Source organism: Bombus pyrosoma, linkage group LG14, assembly GCF_014825855.1.
Source record: "Bombus pyrosoma isolate SC7728 linkage group LG14, ASM1482585v1, whole genome shotgun sequence".
In the NCBI taxonomy this organism is placed as follows: domain Eukaryota; kingdom Metazoa; phylum Arthropoda; class Insecta; order Hymenoptera; family Apidae; genus Bombus; species Bombus pyrosoma.
In genome coordinates, this window is record NC_057783.1 from 5,398,331 (window position 1) to 5,419,860 (window position 21,530).

Below are 21,530 nucleotides of genomic sequence, written 5' to 3' on the forward strand. Positions count from 1 at the left end.
TTTTCCTCTCCTTCTGTCTTTCTCGTTATTTCCATACACGAGTTTCGCAACGGCGATTTCCTACCGCGATTTCTAATAACGGCAGATGTTTCAAATCCGCGTCTCGTCGTATTTTACGCGTCACTGCGACGCTTTTACAGCGCGGCACGCATGTAATTTTGATTCACGGCATGTTAATGGAGAGGCGAAGAGGGTGAAAAGTGAAGTTTCTGAGATTGCTCGGCAGCTGCAGGCTGCTCGAACGTACACGGCCACGCTGAATTCGTTGAACGCACGCTTTGCTTAACAGTGCCGAAAGGGCAGATGCAAGCAAAGTGATCAGAAGAGTAACAAACACTATCTCGTTGCTCGAAACCGTTTGAACTTTCGAAAATTGTAATTTTCCAACGAAAGTTACTCGTTTCCAAAAATTTCCCTTGCAAATGATAATAACTTATTTCGCGAAACAATTTCGAAGCCGCGTTGCAATAGCAGTTTTTCCAATTTACCGTAGCGTTACGGACGGTGGAATTTACCTTTGAATTAGTAAATTGCAAGCTTGCCTTTCATATCCAGATTGTAAATGTTTGTGCAAATTTGTACCTTTATGAACGAAGGTTTCTTTCATCTGCCAAATAAAATGTTAAACAATTTTGTTAAAAATTGCCTGAGATATTCAGTAGGAGAATCTAAATAAAAATGTAAGTTTAAGTCAAATATTTAAAAAATAATAAAATATTTAAATCTTTGCACCTTAAAATTTCCCATAAATTCATAAATATCTGCACTTACATCTACTTATTTCGTCGATTCGAACTGTATGTGATGCAAGGTTATCAGCGCTATTGTTACTTTTCTAGCACAGATAGAGCAGGTACACGTCATCGTTACAGCAAACTCGATTGATTAATAATTAATTAGCGCGCATATCTCTTTCCTGGGTTATCTTCGATTAAAATTCTTATTAACGAACTCGTTGAAAGCGCTTAACAAGAGCATATTGCGATCTATTTCGGTCCTGCTTGGCACGCAACTTTAAGTCGCGAATTATGGATCTATGTAACGTTCGTCGGCGAACCGCAAGGTAAAAATTTCTTCATTAAAGGCAAGATAAAACGTGACAAGGTGTTAATTATAATATCGACCGCGCATACACTAATTCAATTAAGACGAATCGTAGAACAAAGCTTGGGATATCGCGTTTAATCTTGCTGATAGTTTCGTTCATAAATTTATTTGCGTGTAAAACGTCTCGTTAAAAAGTTTAATTAAAGTTTGATAGCGCGTCGCAAAAATATTTGTATAGTCAGGAATTGTTTGGACTATCGTTCTCTGGTGAAAATAACAGATGAGCTTCGATGTAATTTTAATTAAACACGCTTGATATTGTTGATCTTTCAGCATCTTCCTTCTACGCCATAGTCTTTCGTTTTAATAAATATCTGTAGCTGTGTAGTTAAAGTTTCGTGTTAACAAGTACCAATTCACGTTTAATTAGCTCAAGTAAGAAATACCAATTTATGTTTAATTAGTTCGGGTAACAAGTGCCAGTTTATGTTTGATTTTAGTAGAAGTAACTTCGATTTTGTTTGAAACTTCAAGTTATATCATATTCTTGTCGTCGTGTTAACAAAGTAGGATAAAAGTAACGGCAGACGAAGTTTTAGAATTATCCAAATTACAGGATAACTAACGTAACTGATCTCGGACAGAATATCGTGGAAATCTTTCTCATAAAAATAGCAATTTATCGTAGTAGTTTCTCATAGAAATTTTTCTAGATTTACAGTTCGCGTATTTTTCCTGGTTCAAATAATTTTTCTCTCGCGTTATAGATTTTTCCACGTCCTTTATGTGTGTTTTATCATCTGTATAGATAGAGTGTGAAAATTTATCAAGTATTCTTGAGCGCGGCTAATTAGCCGTGGACTAATTAGCGAGGCCAAGTGGAAAAAAATAATCGGTATCATATTATTCTACGTGTGAAAATAAATGAATGTAGAATACATCTGGAACACGTGGAAAAATCTGTTCATAAAACGCTTTGATTTCGTGAAAAGAAAATTCGAAAATTTCTCACACGCGTGTACCAAACCAATTATTCACTCAACGTGAACGAACTCAATTTTCTTGAAAATGCAGCCTCAAGTGGAGAAATTTCACTCTTCGTTTTCCACTTATTTTCGCATGTGGAATAACCACCTTTTGATTGCTTATTCCTGCCTAGTCGCTAACTAGCCAAATTCACATACGGTAGAGCCTCCTTTATCCGAACTAATAGGCAGACGAAATTGTTCGGATAATAGAATTTTCGGATAATAGAACAATCGCTTTTCCCATATGAAATTTCATTTCTTCAAATACAAATTAACATTAATTGACAGATTCTTTCAATATTTACGGATCCCATATCTTTTTGCCTGCTATTATTTTTTTATTTATAACTATTATTAATTATGTCGTATTTTGTTTCGATAGTTAGAACGCTAACAATTTCGTATTAAATTCTTATCGTCGAAATTCACTTGATCAAATAAGAGAAAGTATACGCTGCATACGAACTGTTATAAAATATGTACATATTCTACAAACGTATCCTTTAAGGGGAAATATAATATTCGTATAGCAGAGCGTTCGGATGATACGATACTCGGATATTAGGGTGTTAGGATAATGATGGGTGTTTGCATAAACAAGGGTTGTACCGTACGAGAGAAATTTCCAAAGTCAGCTTCCTGGAGAACTAAGCCCCGGATGACATAATTTTATTCTATATTTCTTTTTTCCATAAGGAATCACTTGCCACCCGCTTGACATATCATTCGGCCACACCCTGTGTCATATTTTTCGGTCATCTTACGAATTTCCTACTTCAAACGTCGCTAGCTCTGTTGTTAAATTTTATCCTCCAACGACGATATTTCATATTCATTAATCAGTTAGTTGTTCTTGACGAGTATACTCGTCACGAAGAAATGACAATATTTTGTGTTATGACGAGTATATTCGTCATGCCGTTTAAATAGCAATTTAGCAATCGCAATAATAAAATAAAATAACAAAACAGCCATATCATTACAACTTAATTCTATATCGTAACAGCCACGCGTACTCTGTGTTTGACGAGTATACTCGTCATCGTTCGCTTTTTGCGACACGTTGTAGGTACACGCTTTTCAAAGAGATTGCAACAGCTAACTGGTCAATAATACAAAGTCCAAACTACCGACATTTCTTTCCCTCGACGGTTACTTTTTATTTCTGTGTATTGGAACTTGCTCGCCAATCTCCGATCTCGACGATGAAATTTCTCAGAAACAAGCCGATGTCCGCCGGCCGTCTCGTATGGAATGTTACGGCGTATGTTGCCTCTTGCGGCCAGGAGCTCTGTCCTGCGAGGATTCCATTAATTTCGGTCGAGGTTACCGATGAGACTCGTCCTGAATAGTTTCCAGGAATCGCGACGTCCGAGGATGCGGTGCAATCTCCTGACAGAATTCGGCCTGCCACGCGAAATTCCCTGAATGATTTGCCACCGATTAATCAGACTCGCCGTGCAACGATTCGATTATTTAAGTAATTTGAGCCTCGCGTTGCTCCCTATCGCGTTCGCGTTTACGGATCGATCGATCAAAGCGGCGACGTTAATTGAGGTGCACGACCATCGCGTTTAACGCGAATGAATGGGGAAAAGGGCTCGTCAGATAGAATTGTGAATACATTATATGGCATAGGAAGTTTTAGGTATAGTTCCCTTTTAAATAAATCGCTTAAAGTGCTTTAAAGAATTAAAGAATTAATTATTAAACATTTTTATTATATATATACAAAAGGGCGATAAATTTCATTTCGACAATGAGGATATATTTCGATTTCGAAAATATTTCAAGTCGCACGGACGATATTTCTTTTTTTATAAATAGGAGAGTTCAGTGATAATAGATATTCCGTAATAATTAATATAAAAGTGTATTTAAATAATAGAAAATACACTGGGTGATGATATTAATTTTGACTTTATTTGTACCTTCAAATTTTGGCTTTAACAATTTTATTTTTATATGTTTTAATAGCTTCAATATCTATTTTGTTTACCATTGACAGCTTTCGTCATGCAAATATTAAATTTATAAAAAGGCCGTATGAAGACCACGAAGGAAGAGCACGATGATCGGTTGGCATAAAAATTGGTCAATTTGTCAGATATTTTTTGAGAGACTTACTTCTTCAGACTTGGCAGGTTTTCTTCATTTTCAATCACGTTATATAACAATTCTCTCATTCAATCACGAAGCTACATTAAAATTCGAAAATCGATAAAAATGGATTTAGCATGTTTTCCTCCTTCGATTCTCATATACAACGAAGAGCTTATGTCAGTCGATGATTTAACGATTCTTAGGAAATTTGTCGGAGAACGATTTCAGCTACCTGACAGTTAATTAAGTCCTTCATTATTCCACAGATTGTGATAGCTCTTGTTTAAAATGGTTTTGTTCGAGACAAAAGACAGAGATTTAACGGGTGGTTGACTTTCTTAGATAATTATACTTCTTCGTTTCGTTCGACTCAATTATGGTTAAGCCGTGTTAGAGGTAACCGGATTTCAAACTTTATTAATTTTCACGCAAATTTGACTCTACGAAGCAAGAACGATCAGAGTAAGCTAATTCTCACGATCTGGCAGAATTTCCAGAGGCGAACAAAATTCGAAGGAATTCTCTGTCTTCTTACCTCCATTTGTTACGAATCCTCTCGTTGGGCCATTGGTAACTGGCTCGAGTTCGTAGAATATCGCAGATTCGCATTAGGCTGTTACATGTGAAACGTAGTTTTTTAAACTTTAGTAATTTCCATATCGTTCGATACACTTTGCCGGGGAATAATTTGTTGATTTGTGAAAGTTATTGATTGTTAAATTAAAAAATTCTTAGAATGTCACCGATTCTTCTTTTGTATCTTCTTATGGAATGATTAATTAGATAATAAAAGTTTGTCGCGATAGAAGAGAGAACGTCTTCAACTTTCTGCAAATGGTAAATTTATATTTTCAGTCAATATAAATTGAAACTGGTAGAGAAAAGTGATGATGTCCCAAACAGTGTTCTTTTTACCTTGTCATTTACTATTATTTATGCCATTTTCTTGCTTGATGGGCTTATTGAATGAGCTTATGGAAGTGAGTCATTCGTTTGTCGAGAATCGAACGTTAGTGAAATTGTAAATTGAAATTGAAAAATTAACAAACGCTGCAAAAGTTAATCGGTTCGACTTCTGGATAATTCACGTAAGAAAATCGTTAGAATACATTGACCATTCAAAATTTCCTGACACTGAATATACTCGATTTATAGAAAATATTAAACTAAATTTCTATATCTAAAGTCGGAAGTTATATTTTGTCAAGAAGGAAGTTCATTTTCCAGTCGATTCTTGCAACAACAACTTTGCAAGTTAAGAAGATTCTGCTGGAAATTTATCGGAAGGAGTTTGAGTGTCGCGAACGGCAGGAAATGTGCTGATACGAAAGGCCAGAACATCGCCGGTCGTCTCGAATCCCCGACTTTCCAGATTATCATAATACCACGTATGTATCTTTCACGATCAGCCTAATGTTTCTATTTAATTCTTTCAGAAGCGCGAAGCTCGCGCGTGAGATGTGTAACACTGTGACAAGTAAATCCTCGTAAATCAATCCTCTGTTTACACCAGTTCCTCGCCGTTAATCCTCGACTCCAAAAGCCGGAAACGAAGCCATGGTAACGTCACTATGATGAATGTTGACCAAACTTCTCCAATTCTGCACCTTTATTTGGCTCACGGATTCCATCACGAAAAGGCAATTAAATCACTAGAAAGGACTCGCGGTTTGTCCGAGAGAATCTTCTCTTCTAGGGTCTTCTATTTCGAGAAAGCACCGCCATTCAAAGGAAACTTGGAGTTTGCACATTTTCGAATGTCTCAATTGCAGCTCGTCTGTAAGCTCAGTTTGTTTTAGCATCCACTTTCGTCGTTATACGAAGATCCTTTCTTTCTTTTTATTAGTTATTCGCTCATGATCTTGGAAACTTATGTCAATGTCGGTAATAGGATTTCGTTACAGTCGACTTTTAAATGCTACACGTGAAACATCTCAATTGTAGTTCTTCCATGAGTTGATTGATTTTCAAATGTTAGATTTGAAACATCTGAATTACAGTTCTTCTATATCGATCTACGAGCTTAGTTCAGAATATTTTACTTATTTAATTTCCACTTTTATTTTATACCAAGATACTTCTCTTTCTTTTAGTAAGTTACTCGTTTACGATCTTCTAAAATCTATGCCACCTGTACCGTTAGTTTTATCGTATTCTGTTTTTAAATATCAAACTTGAAAAGTCTCTATCGCAGTTCTTACACAAGGTCGAATTATTTCAGACTTTTATCGCGACAAGTAAATTCTTGATGTTCCATGCTAGCGAATCATTCGTTCACGATGTTGTAGATTTATCGAAAATAGCTTCCAAATATTCTTCGTGTATTTTCCAGAGGAATACCCTTTACTTACATAGTTCTTCCATGAAAAAAAAACGTAGCTTTGCTATATTAAAAAATCTTAATATCTGACGAATATCAGAAAACTGCAATCTCACGGTTCTCCCAGTCGCTTTCTTTAGAATCGTTATTCTTCATTAAGCGTCTTCCTCGTGTGCTTTATAGCTTCACGAGGTTCACTTCCACGAGTCGGCTGTTCGCAAATTTACATACACCATAGCTCACAAGTATCCAGCTGCTTTCTTTGATTTGCAGTCGCGACGTATAAATGATATTAAATGTGTCTCGATAAAATCGCAAATTTATTACTAAAATCAATATTCGTCAGTTTCTTTCTAAATCGATAAATTGTGAATTGAAATTGTAGAAATTAAATTATACAATACCAGTTAATAGCGTATAGTAATTAATTGGACGATCAACTTACATGACGGGATTTAAATATCGCTGCTTGAATTAATCACGTTGCTCTTTCGATTATTTAGTCTAATTTAAAAGTTTTCTTATCTTCGCGTTACACGTAGCTCCGATATAGAGAACTTTTCAAGCGGGTAATAAAACAGCCCTATAGCGTCTGACACCTACGAGTGCCATTTTCGTTCTCCCATATTACCTTTATCCCATTGTCATAATTTTATCGGAGAGTAACAAGAAATAACACAAGCGTGGACGTTTATTTACAATAATGTAATAAAATAATAAAGTCGATAATAATACGATCAAAGGACAAAAAACGGAAAATGAGATGCCCGTTTTAATATTCAAACGAATGAAGCGAACTTTTATTCAGATTTTTTTCCCCTATTGTGATCTGTAAATAATCCCTTTTAATTGCTTGCATAGAAATGTGAATTTGCATAAAGACCCACGCGATGTACATTAATATGAAAAAATAAGAAATAAGAATTAGCTTTTCGAATATCTTCTGCAATTAATGGAAAGCTCGTACCGTTTTTCCGACCAAACTGTGCGACGTGTTTTCTCCTTTATATGCATATTGTTCGCAATTAGCGTATGCAACATTTCTTTCGATAATTTTTCCCTATCCCTGTAATAACTTCGTTATTAACCATCAGCGTGGAATTGCTTAATCTTCCGAGAGAAAGAGACGTTTCAATTCGTTTCTCCGGTGTTCCAGAGGAGACAAGTTCTTATCGTTGGAGTAGTTTCGTAACGAGCGGAATAAATGGTAGTCGGAGCGTGCAATATTGGAGCGGTGAATATGGCAGATGCGGTAGAACGTCCCAACCAAGTTGCACCAATTTTTGTCGTATAACGACTGGCACGTGTGGTCTTTCGTTGTCTTGTTGGTGAACCACGTTTGAACTCGTGCCAGGCCAACGAGGAGCAAGTACTTTCGAAAATGCTTGTTTTACGCTCCACAGTTGGTTGTTAATTAATCAACGATACCAAATTAGAACAATTAAATTGAGCGTAAGGAGCCATTGTTTAAACTGAGTTCCATTTGGCTGCAAAAGAACGGGACGAACTTTCTGTCCAACCAAATATAATATATCGAATCGTTGTTCTTAGATCGGATTTTTACAGCTCATTAACCTGCTACATCAAGTCCTTTATCATCCGCAGCGTTGAAATATTAACGTCATTCTCTTAAACGGGCAAATGTAACTGGAAATGTCGGTCGAGCACGCAATAAACTATTAAATATGAAGCGGCTAGATGTATCGGACCGGATCGATAGGAAATACCTAGTCGTCGGGTGGAAAAGCGATTCAGGAAATGCTTATTATTCACCCTGCTTCGGGTCTCGTTTTTAGCTTCGTGTCAACGTCCCGACGTTTTATTTTCGCTCGACATATCGCCGGGCAAAATTGCACGCCAAAGAAAACAGTCGGCAGACTCACGTGTATTTTTAACGAGACCAAATAACGAGGGACGTAGACAGTCTGTTTGAAAAGTAACGAGATTGCCGATAATTAATTTAAACACCGATCGGTTAGACTGTGAATTTTGATGCGTTTCTGGGAAAATGGTACAACAGAGGGTTGCACGTAATATGCAAAAATACGGTGGCGCGATAAAAAGAAGTTCATAAAATAAGGGATATAAAAAGACAGCGTGATTTTACAAAATGAGTTTATGTTTAATGACAACGACGAATAAATATAATATAAATATGTGTAACACGGAACGAACGACTGTTATTAGTACGGTAAAAAATTGTTAGTAGAAAAGTTAGCAAAATTCACAGCGTATCAATATTTCATTTTCTCTTATCTGTATGTGAAATACTCAAAACAGCGAACTTATTAGAATATTTAGCAGATAAAAGAAATTCTTGCTCGGTTTGCATTTCTGTAGTACAGCGGTTAGGAAAATACGAATTTGCATAAAAATATCCAGGCTGTATTAATTATATTTGTAGAAATCCTGTTCGTTTTATTCCTCGAACATTGATGCAATCCTAGAAACGATTATCTAATGAAGAAATAGAAATTCTATGAATTGTAAAAGTAGATAGGGTTGTTCGTGGTCAGGCACAGGAGTAGATGTGATTAGTTTTATTACGTTGCACTGTTATATCCTCTTAAAATAAATTAGTTACAACGTTGGCAAATGGTCAAATAAAAACCAGTAAATGAACAGAGCTGTGAAAATTTTCGAGTATTTTTATCATCTACATTTTATTATCTACATGTATGCTTGCGATGCTTCTCTACGAGTTTTTTATTGGAGCGTTCGAGCCCCGAAAATGGACAATTATTAGAGAAAACCGCAATCAGATAAACATAGCGAATGAGCGAGCATTGCTATTCGCTTTTCGGCCAAATATTCACGTACACAATCGTGCTAGGATGAGCAAATGCATTACCATGCAACAGAAGCCAGCTGTACTAAGATATTATCAGCCTAATCGTTATCACTTGTATATACGTTCATGAAATATCAGTATTTGTGCGTGCAAACAAATTGTAAGTTCAAAAACGATAAGAAAATGTTAGTATCCGAATATGTGGAAAGATAAGTCTGAGAAGGACGATAAAAATAAAAAACAATATAAATAAAATTATGCAAATTTACAAATGATATATATGTGTCACTATCTTTCGGACAAGCTGTACAGTCAAATTTCAAAGATGAGAAAGCGTTGACGGAAAGTTAACTCGTAGTACGCACGAGTGCTCGCTGAAGAGATACGCAAGGAGAATTCGCTGAAGAGAATTCGTTTAAGAGGATTCATGAAAATTTCTTGAGCTTCTACGACGTGTAGAGACGCATAAGAATATAGAGATGTATCGCGACGAGACATTTTCGTGAAACGTTAAACTAACTTGCCGCATGTTGCGTGGGTGCATTGTTCTCTTCTAATTCAACGTGTTCATCGTTCCTCGATTCCATCGAAATAATGTCTTTCGTAGACAATGACGAGCTTCAACGTCGTCATCGTTCCAGAAGTAGAAGTTATAAATTGTTTTGCTACCGACCGATCGTCGTTATTGCGGAAAATGTTTTACTGGCATTACCCGCGTCCTGACTTAGTGTCCTTTTATATCTTCATATTCTCTCATGAAGCTCGGCGAATATTTTCCTCGCCACGGTCACCGGCGAAGTTCATTTTGACACCGTACATCGCAAAATAGCGGCGATTTGGGACGAACGATTTAGTAGACTGGGAAAGTCTCCAGACTGGAGGTTGCAGCTTACAGCAGCTTACATCGCAAATCTCTGAAGCGTGTTAAAAAAAGAATCGAGAGAACAGGAGAGAAAATGGGATAGACGTAGGAATTTTATATGATTCATATATTGGTCTACAGTTATGTTGGAATTATTAAAAGTATTAACCACATTGTTGAAATATTGATCAATGTTACTGGAAAATTATCCAGGGACAAGAGAGCAAAAATAAAGAAACGAACAGGACAAGTGTGGAAAATTAATTGTATTATTAAAATATTGATTCATATTATTCGTAAAATTTTCACAAGTTTTTAGGAAGACTTTTAAGGATAAGCGTAGAAAATTGTATATTGTCAATACGTACGTTGACATGAATCACTGGTTCCCTCTGTGATATCGAAATTGTTAATAAATTTAATTAAAATTCGTAAAAGTTTCAACATTTTCAATAGGCCAGCGAGGAAAAAGGAAAAATATACAGAACATTCGTAGAAATTTCTATATTATCACTATATTGTAGGTCACATGCATATGCAAGTATGTTTACGTGATGCCAGAATTATTAATGATATTAATTATACCTTCTGTTATCAGTGTCACATACATACGACGCTTTATAATTAATTTACAAAACATAGTTCGGTTTTAATCTATCATAATTTTAACCTTTCAATATACATATCTAATATATTATAATGCGAGCGTTTTAATATACATGAAATTTTCAACACCGTCAATGCTGTACATGAACAATTTTATTTTTAATGAGACAAGTATGTTGATAATACAATCAACATGTAAATTAGTAGCTGATAATTACATTTCTCTAGTTTTGGTGAAAAGATTAGATTATGCGATGCTTTACTCATGAATAATATTGATAAATTTCTATAGAAAACAATTCAATTCTCAAAGCATAAAATTCTCTGTTTCATACAATACCCAACACACGTATCTTCTATGCAATAACACCCACACATTCTCCCTCTTCTATTTCACGGAATTTTTTACTCGTATGGAACAAGTTATACAGACACACATCCTCTGAAAATATTTGATCATGTTCAAAATTCTAGATGATCACACGCGACTCTGCGCATCTCTAACACTCGACACTTAGTTTGTGATGTTCCAAATGTTCTACATTTAAATATTTCAAATGTTCCAAATGGATAACATTACAAATGGAAAATATTCCAAATGGAAAGAATTCGAAAATTTCGTGGCCCTGTACGAGGATGATTAACATTTTGAAACTTTCAAAACTTTTATCTTTTCATCAACTGCTGGTTCATTAATTTCTGAATGAATTCATTACAATTTTCTCTTTTAGTATTACAGGAGTGTTACTACTACAACAAACGTTCCTGTCAAAAATCCTAATTGCTCTTTAGTTCGCTGTAAACATATTCCAAATATCGCAAAATTTTTTGTCTCTACACGACGACCATTAACATTTCTAAAACCAATCGCTCGATAAATAATTCTACACGAACTCTAATTGCTCTTTATTTCGTCGTAAGCGCCACAACACGTGTTATTACGTCCACCCGCGGTCCAAGTAGAAATTGTCCAGGTTCGTGTTTTCCCCGAAACGTTAAGCACCGAGAAGCTAATACCTTTTTCCTCTGGCTTCTTGACACAATGACAGAGAAACTGTTTCCGCAGGGAAGTTGCACGAGCTCGATACGTTTCCACGACTCCGTAACGAACGTGTTGTATCTGAAAGCACTCTGCACTTCAAAGTGGCTACGAAAATGCCGGAGTCAACAGATCTTCCTGTTTTCGTATTGAAACAGCAACGTTGAACGTCAGCTGATTCTTCCCGACGAAAGTAAACTCCTTCTTTTCTCTGCCAGCGATCGAATTTACCTGTGAGATTGACTTTTTAACGATCTGTTTGTTCGGGGTTTCGTGAAAAAATAATGAGATTCGGTGACGGCGAGTTTCTTTTGAATTCAAGTCCTTTTTTTTTTATTTTTATTGCCATTCAATATCCACGATCTTTGATTATTTATTCCGCTTTCACATTTCATAGATATAATGTCTGTGAACTGGCAAGTTACGAATTACAGATTATGGACATTCATTGTACACGTTCTTCATTTAGGCGGAACAATTTGCAATTTGTAAAATCTATTTGTGGAACTTCCTTCTATTGTTCTATTATTACCAATGTGTCGGTGTTGTACAAAAGAATTTCTAGTAGACCTGTAAAATTCCGTTAATTATATTAGCTGAATTATAGAAAATACCCAGATATGTACTTCCCTTTTGTTGAATCTTGGGATTAGGTACACGTACTCTTGGAGATTTCCAACATTCTGATGGCCACGAACACGAGTACGCGATACGCGAAACTATTCGTCGCAATATTTAGAAGACGAAACAATCCATTTTTCCTTGCTTACGTTAACGAAAGTACGAGTTTGCATAAACTTTGGCGATCTAGTCATAAAATTTCTTACGGTCTCTGTATCTTACGGAACTTTGTTGCGTTTATCGTCCATACATCTTTCAACTGTGTCACATAAATTCGTTTTAATCGCCACGTATCATCAAAACTGTAAAACCAGCAAAGATAAATTTATCGTATTTCATCGGAAATTTCATCGCTTATAAAAATAAGAACGAAGAAACATTGGTAACAAGAAAAGTTTCTAACTTTTCATCCAGTTGTAAGGGCAGGCTTCCCCGAGAAAAATAGAAAAGATAAGATTGCTCTTTCGAGAACGGTGGGCAATAATTTTTGTCGTCCTCGCCACCCTCGACAAGCAACAATTAAATTGCACCCAGCTGATATAAACGTTTTTCGACCGAGAACTGGTGCAGCAAAGTGCATCCATTATTGAAAAGTGATGCCAGCTGAATGCAATGGTTGCATGAACATCGTAAAGTTTGCCGCGATCAAAGGATCGATAGACACCACGCCTATTCTCTCGGTACACAATAGGAAAGGTCATGGTTTATCTCGGCCACGCTAATTAGCGAACCGAACATTTGCTTATGTTACAGCCGATCGTTTCGAACGATAATTCACCAACTTTCCGGCTAAGCCTAAAACTTCGTCAGAATTTCGTTCGGCACGAGATCTTTCCACGAAACAGTTTGCAACAGAAACTTTGCCCATTGGTTCAGCTCTTTTTCTAGGAAATTACCGCGATAGCTAAATTAGGTGTTTCGTTGGTTCCGAGAATTGGGGCCTCGGAATTCGCCATATATCGAGATATATACTCCATATTCTCCATGTACCTTTTTAATTCTTGGAATCGTTACACCGGCTAGAAAGTGTATTTTCACACGCTCTTAGGTTCGTTAGTTTTCTTCAGGCTGTACCTTTCATTTTCGTAGCGTGAAATTTTCGTAATCGCACTTTTTGGACCGCGGATTATTCCTGCGTATTCATATCTTTGAAAAAGTAGGACATTTCTGTAGAAAATTCTGTTCTACCTGCCAGATATTATAGAAAAAAAGCATTGTAAAAGCATTTGCTGAACATTTTACATATTTTTTCTCGTATCACGAGCAGTCTGTGCGATGTTGTACTTTCGAATTTTCTACAAATATGTAAAAATCAGCACTCTAGTCGTGCCATTAAATGATACGAAGTTGAATCTAATTAACCAGTAGGCAAATGCTATAATAAATGCAAATGGTGTACAAATACTTTCTCCAGCCTTTCTATATGTCAAGCAGGAGGCTCCACGCTTTTCAGAATCGCGATCTTTTACAATTTATTATTATCCTTTTACCTTACTATCTTCAAACACCTATGCTTACTCAACTTTTGCCAACATACTTGGAATATCTTGCCCTTGATTTTCGTATTTACTCTCGTTGATCGTCATTGAGGAGAATTCTCTCCTCTGTCTCTCGCGTCCTACGCCAGACACACCGTGAAAAATTGCGCTTGTTAATACGCTTTCGAGCGAGGAGGAAAGTGCGAGCGTAAAACTTTAACACGAGAAGCGGAACTGCGTTGAAAACCTTTCACGGTGGTATTACTTCGAAAACGGTGGATTAATAAGAGCTTCAAAAGAAGTTCTCCTTGAGGGCTTGTGGTGAAACGACCAGTTCTCCCTCTCCCTCTCTCTCTCTTTCTCTCTCTCACACGCTCTCTGCTCGCAAAGTGAAAGAGGGAATTTCAAAGGCTTTAGCAGTCAGAAATTAAGTAAGAAACGCGGTATTATTTGTACACTGCGATGAAATATTAGTTCTCCGAATATTTCCATTTCTGTACACTCTATATTTAACAGGACGCTCATTCTGTCAACTCGATTTCAATTAATTTCTTGCCCTTCTTTGGCAATCCAGCGGCTTGTTTTCCTCAATGTATCAATTTATCGTATCGAGGCTGGTGCACAAGCAAAATTCTGATGTATATAAATCTCCTAGGGGAGTTTCGGCTCATCGAGATGCAAAATTGGACCACGCACGCGAGTTAATTACAGTTACGCGACACAAGGCGTCGTTATCGTTTGGTATTTTACAGGGAAATGGATCTAATAGCGTATCCTCTCGCCGTTCGAAACTGATAATTTCCTTGGAAATTCACCGCGACTGTTTCAAAAGAGGGCACGTATTATCCAGCAGATAATCGTGCCTCGTAAACTAATTTTCAGGCGCGACTTAACTCGATTAATCCCACGGAGAAAAAATATTGCAGACAGACATGGCAAAAATACAGAGGAAATTTAATCATCCTCGGGCAAATTAAAGATAACGAGCTGATAAAGCTGTTGAGCAAGATATACGGAACATACCGCTTGCTTGCATTTAATTCATTAAATATTGGACGCCTTTATCGTGAAATTCTTGCTCGTTATTAATTCATTGCTCATTGCAGTGGTTTCTGAATTAAAGAACATATATTTGAAAATATTTCCTCCCTTTCTCTCTCTCTCTCTCTCTCTCTCTCTCTCTTTCTGTATAAATTTGTAATTATTAATATTTTAAAGCAGCGGAGCGTAATTGGAGCAAAAAAGTAGAGGCAAGTCGTTTAGCGGATAAAGCGAAGATGGTTGTTAGGTGCTCAAGTTGCGATAAAACGAGACACGAAGCTGCATGAATAAAGATTTAAGGGATCAAAGTTGGAATGTTAGTTTAGGACGGATATTCGATGAAGTTGAAGAGTTATACGTTGGTATATGTAGATGTTCATATAACCGGCGAGAACCAAAGTATATCGCGCGAGGTAAACGAACGAGGCTCGCGATTCCACAAATTCGTATGCAGTGGCCGATCTGTTTCCAGCGTCGAGAGACTTTTTCGCGTTTTAAAGAGCAAACAGCGGATTGCAAATACTTTGAATCTACTGCCGGAAGCGTTTTTCCATTTTAATCTCGCGCCGCTATGTCGTGTTGTTTCGAGCTTTATTTTCCTCGGTATTTATCATTGTCATGGATTTCGCCAGAGAAAATAAATAATTTCTGCCCCGAAAAAAGGAGGATCGCCCGATCCAATAAAATTAACGAAGGACAAAGACGGTTCATCGCTAATTTTAGAATTCTTGCGCACCAGTCGAGTTATGTGGACGCGATGCACGGTATTGGGTCACATTAATCACTGTTCTTTTATCGATCGGCAGCTCGATAAAATTCATCTTCGATGCCGCGATCGACTTTCCTCTCGACTGAACTGCAAAGAATTCCAGGACGAGGCTCGAAGCAAGAATTAACGGAGTATTGAAGCGACGTAAGCGAAAAGTCGAGAAGTTTGAGTTAATCCTGTTCATCAACCGTGGAAAGCGTTATCCGTTTAATCTCTTAGCGAATAAAGTTGTAATTTTACTTTCTGTTGGTATATCGCCACAGCTTTGAAAAATATGCTGCACTTTTTACGGCACTTGCAGGAAATTTATTAAACGTCGTATCTAGTCATATTAAAATACGATGATGCGATAGAAAAATAGGAAACATAGCAAAAATGAATAACAGAAAGCAATTCAATAAACAAGGGTGATTCACAGTTTCATACGACGTTCAGTTTTACTCGTTTTGCATAAATCGATATGTTTGATCAGGTCCTTGCCAAAATCTTGTGTTCTCTCGTATCCTTCTTTCATATTCCATAGTTTTCCACCAGTACCAGTACCCTGGTCTTTTCACGCATTTCTAATATACGACACTCGATCACTTGCTATAAATATTCTAGATTTCTGTTTGAGCAAAAGAAAAATCTAACTGAAAATGTTACAACAACTGTGTTAACGTCAGAATTACTCGAGTGGATGAAACGATCAGTTTATAGAAATTTGATAAATTTGCTATACTACGTTTTCGTATATTTCAGTGGTTTTTCGTTCGCACGTATAGATAAAACTTTGTTTCTTCCTTTGCATTGTATATATTTGTTTCTCTTCGCATTTCTGCGTTTTGATTTCCTTCGATAGAAATGTCATACTTCACTCGTCAATGGCTTTAAAGTTAGCGTTCCCAAGAATTTCACTTCCAGAAACTGTTCGATGATCTACTTGCACGGTAATTAATGTCATATAAATTACTATCATGATTCAGCTCGCTGCCATAAATCTCAATTGCGCCTTATTCCATCGCCACATAAGCTATAACATACACGTTATTACGTTCATCTGCAGCCGAAGTGCGGATTATCCGGGTCATGTTTCCTCGAAAGCTAAGCAATTTCGAGAAGCGATAGCTTTTTACCTCGCCTTCTTGATGCAACCGATAGAAATAACGTTTCCTAAAACCAAAAAGAGACTGCACGCTCTAGCGCACGTAACACGTGAAAAATGTAATTTCATTGCATTACGATACATTGCACATAACACGTCCAATATGTAATTTCATTGTATTGCGATACGTTGCACAATAACACATCCAAAATATAGTTTCACCGTATTACGATACATCGCACGTAACACACAATAAAATATAGTTTCGTAAATAGAGTGTAGACATCTATGAAAATTTATATCGTTATGAATATAACTTAAAAAAAAAACAAAAAACAAAAAAAAAAGAAATAGAATCTAAAGAGAAATTGATTTTACGTACTAAATATAACAAGCAAACCTAATAAGATTTTTACTTCTATAGGAAGCTTAGAGTTGCGAGGACGCATAGGATGCACGCGATTTGCGAAACTATGTAACATATGCAGAGTAGAGTGTTTGTTACGATATCTAATAAACAAAACAAATCGCTATTTGATCACGCATATCGATAAAAATCCGCAGCCTAATCATAACAAATATTACACTTTCAATGTTCCATATATACTTTCGCGTGTTATGTGCATTCCGCGCATATTTGAACTTCCAAGTTTGATGAAAAATTCATAAAAGTCATATTCGTAAAAGAAAAAAAAGGAAAACACCAATTATCAATTTAATTCGCACGTGGAACTCAATTTCGAGCAATTTAACGCACACTAAAGGCGAACGCGCGTTTCAGTAAAGCCACGTTTCCTTTGATTTTGTATTCGAAACTTGGCAGCAATTTGTAGCAGTTTGATCGAAGCTCGATAATAACTGGAACGAGCTCGTCTGATCGAGGTCAATCACTCCTCCTACCTTTTATGTTTCTTTTCACATGGATGGGAAGTTTCGTTTCCAGGAATAGTTGGAATTAGTTACAATTTACACGAAGGCTATCTGCTGGAACAGCTTGCACAAAGCGAGAGCTTCGTTACGCTGCAACTTGTACTATTCGTCGGATACTAATTAATAAAGGAGACAAGTCCAAGTTGTTCCATTGTTACGGACATCCGTGGCTCTTCGTTTCCAACGTCATCGGCTTCCACTCTAACTAATATTTGATACTGTACATCTCTCTCATAATGTCGACGATTCCGTAAAATATTGCTCATTTCGTGCTTTATACTCGTCGTTTCACGATATTTCTTTTCTCGTACAGCGTAATATTTGCATATCCTTTGAACATTCTTCGTAATCTCTAATATTCGTAATTTGTCGAGGCGGTCGTTCGACCTAGAAGAATAAAAGAATATTGCGAAACTTCTCCAAGATCGATCTCCGTTTCTTTGAACTATGTAAATACCAATTACTCGAGTGTTCGGGCTTAAAGCGGTTTAAAGATATCCACGGTTCTACGGGCCTTCGAGTTTCTTTCAAGGATTCGTCTTATGAAGGGTAATCTCACCTTTCGTCGAACAGATCAGGGTTACGGGACTTTTTCAACAAAGAACACTAGTAAAAACTTGAATTCTATAACTGAGCTCTCGAACGACATTCGTCGTAATCGAAACTTTCTATCGCGATACGTGCAGCTGCGAACGAATTTCTCTCAACTTCTTTAATATGCCAGCGTTTCGAACAACGTACCAGATTTTTCGCATAAACGTTGCACGCACGGGACGAAAACTTTCAGTGTGGGCGTCGTCTAATTTGATTAAGGTATTTAGATTTTTGCCAGCATTTTGGCTGATGTTTGGTCAAGTTTGACAGCTTCGATTACGGTTCTTTCAAAAATGCGTGGATTTTTTTCACCCGTTTCTGTTCCACCTGCGCAGTGCACAGCGTAAATAAAATCGCCAGTTCTCTTGAAGGCAAACGAAACGATAATTAAATATACCGAACGAATCCGTGGCGATCTAAAGATCGATGATTCGAACGAGCGCCGATTTTACCAAGCGAAAGAAAGTTTTTTTTTTTCTGTCGGGAATTAGTTTTTAGAAAAAAGATTCGTTCGTTTACTCTGCTTGAATAAACCAGTTATATTTGTCGATGGAAAATATCCCGGACGTTGAGAGCAATACGTGTGTGCACGTGTTTCGATAAAGAAACTACTCTGCCTCCTTTCTTTTCCGGTTATTAATTTTCATCTTCCTGGAAATTTGACGTTTTGGGTTAGATCTTTTTGTAATTTTCCAATATTTGCGAGCGATATATATCGTCAAATGGAAGAAAAAAGAAAAAGAAAGTTTGGATCAGAACGATAGCGATTAAAATTCCTTACCTTCCTACGAATCAAAAAGATACGAACTGTAAATGGAATATTGCAAATATTCCGATGCAAATATTATTTTACATCGTTTCGATATTCACGTTTCTGGAAATTCATCAACAACGGATAAAGTTTCCTCTCGAAATGTTCGCGGAGGAGAATGGATAATGTTAAATAGAACAACGATGGTACAGAACGATGCCAATTAACATTTCTTTCATTTTTGTCGATCTTATTGATCTCTGAAGCGTACCCTCTTCGTCTTCGTAATGTAGTACACGTTTAACCGTACGTGTTAGTTGCGCCACGCTAACTTACTTCTCTCGGCTGTGTCGTTCAATTTACCGTTGCAACCCATACGATACTGTTGAACTAACACAGAACTTTGCTACACATTGTGCATCCTTTGTGAGTAGAAACTAATGGAAATCAAGCGGAGGAGAAGTCTCTCAAACGTTGTAATCAAGTACCTAAAATTTCACCAGGGATTTTTAACTATTTAGCATTCTGCATCGTTTTTGGAAGCTTCTGTGTGCGGGATGAGAGAGTTGCGTGACTCAACACATCCGCAACCTGAGTCGTTTACGCGGCGAGTGATGAAATTTCACTCGTGAAATCTACGAAGCGAATTCCCATTTGTCCTGAAAAATGTGTAAAAAAAAAAATGTTGCTTGTACAACGTGTAACAGAGGCTCCAGAAAGTATCGGAGAAATTTTGCAGATTTTTTGAAAGCGAAAGAACTGCGAAAAAGATATGCTCGCTCGCGTTATATATACGAGAGGAAAATAAATAAAGAATTAATCTACTCGAACGCAAAGAATTTCTCACAAAGCAATTATTCGTCGTTGTTTATTTGTATACGACTTTGTCATTGCCGATTAATCTGTGAAAGTCGATATTATCGTAATTATCTCTCAAATCGCACAATCATTCTGTAACTTCGTCAGCGTGTATTAATCTTATTTTAGTCAGAAAGTCAATATTATCGTAATTCTGTGATTAAGTTGTTTAACGAATTTTACCAAGCCATGGAATAAAATAATTGTTGTATTCGACGTGGCGTCTTCTGCCCATACCACTGGGAAATAACGAAGCACGTTGTCCCTTCAAGAAAACCAGGCACGTCAGCCTCGTTGTGTTTGCAAATAGGATTTTTCAGGAATAAAACAAGCTGCCTGGCCGGCTGGTTAGTTGCGTGTCATATAATCGGATGCATAAGGCACTGGATGGCGAGCAGAAGTAACGCGACTGCTACTTCCACTCTAAGAAAATGAATTTTTCATTGCTCTATCAGCCTTCGGACGATCAATGATCATCGTTGTTTACAATCGGCTTTTTCTTTCTCGTTTATTAATTAATTAGAAAATAGGGCCGATTATAGAAGATGGGAAATCGAAGGTTGACGTTCCACCCAAAAATAAATGGGGGAAATAAGAGGCAGAGAAGGAGGAAACAAATGCATTCGAGAAACGGTTCGTGGAAATTACATGTTGCGGAACATGCAAAATTGAAATGACCGACGATCGAATTAATTAGAAACGGGAGATTGGAAGACAAAATGAGGGAAGTTTGGGAGTCAGGGAGCGAGTGCTTAGAGTTGCGTGTAGATAATAAACAGGGAGAAATTGAAGATCGACGATAAAGAATAAATAGGCAGAACGATAGAAAGAAAGAAAATATGAACGTACGAAATTGACGATTCGAGGAAATGACGTATTGTGCAACGTGCAAGGTTGAAGATCGACGATCGAATCAAAGATAAATGAAAGAAAGAGAAACAAAAGGAGGGAAGTTATGGAATGAGGAAGCAATTTCTTAGAGTTGCATGTGATAAAGTATGAAAAGTTGGAGATCGTCGTCAGAGAATAAGTGGACAGAACGATAGAAGGAAAGAAGATATGGGGGAGGATTTCGGATTTACAGGGGCGAACCATGGAAAGTACGTGTCGTGGAACATGCAAAGTAGAAGATTAACGATCGAATCAAAGATAAAGGAAAGAAAGGGGAGAAGAAACGGAGAAAGTTGTGGAATCAGGAAGTCGTTATTTAGAGTTGCATGTAGATAATAAGATATGAGCAATTGGAGACTGGCACTAAAGAATAAACAGGCGGAACGATAGAAGGGAAGAAGATTTAGAGGATGCTTATGGAATTGACGGATGATTCATGGAATGTACGTGTCGTAGAACATGCAAATTTCAGGATTGACGATCGAAGCACAGATAAGTGAAAGGAACGAAGAAATCGGGAAGCAAACTCGGGGAGTAAGTTTTCAGATTTGCATGTTACAAACCATGAAGAATTAAACGTTAACGCGCGCGTTATGGATGAGTGAAAGAAAGAAAAAGCTACAAACAAGGAGAACTTGTGCGATCGAAGGATAACTTTGGAGAATTTGATATTATAAAATATGGATAAAATATTGAAGACTGAAGCTCGTATTTATT

At 37.0% G+C, this 21,530-nt stretch overlaps 1 protein-coding gene across 6 annotated transcripts in view; it reads left to right on the top strand.

The window, feature by feature from the left end:
* LOC122574722 (ankyrin repeat and fibronectin type-III domain-containing protein 1) overlaps positions 1–21,530 on the top strand; it is a 189,573-nt gene that overhangs the window by 16,645 nt on the left and 151,398 nt on the right. Inside the window, exon 2 of one of the 6 annotated variants that reach the window (XM_043742647.1) lies at positions 5,406–5,566. The exons of the other annotated variants lie outside the window; for them this stretch is intronic. The gene's annotated coding sequence lies outside the window, so the exon portion shown is untranslated. The remainder of the gene's footprint in view (positions 1–5,405; positions 5,567–21,530) is intronic. 6 annotated transcript variants of the gene reach the window in all.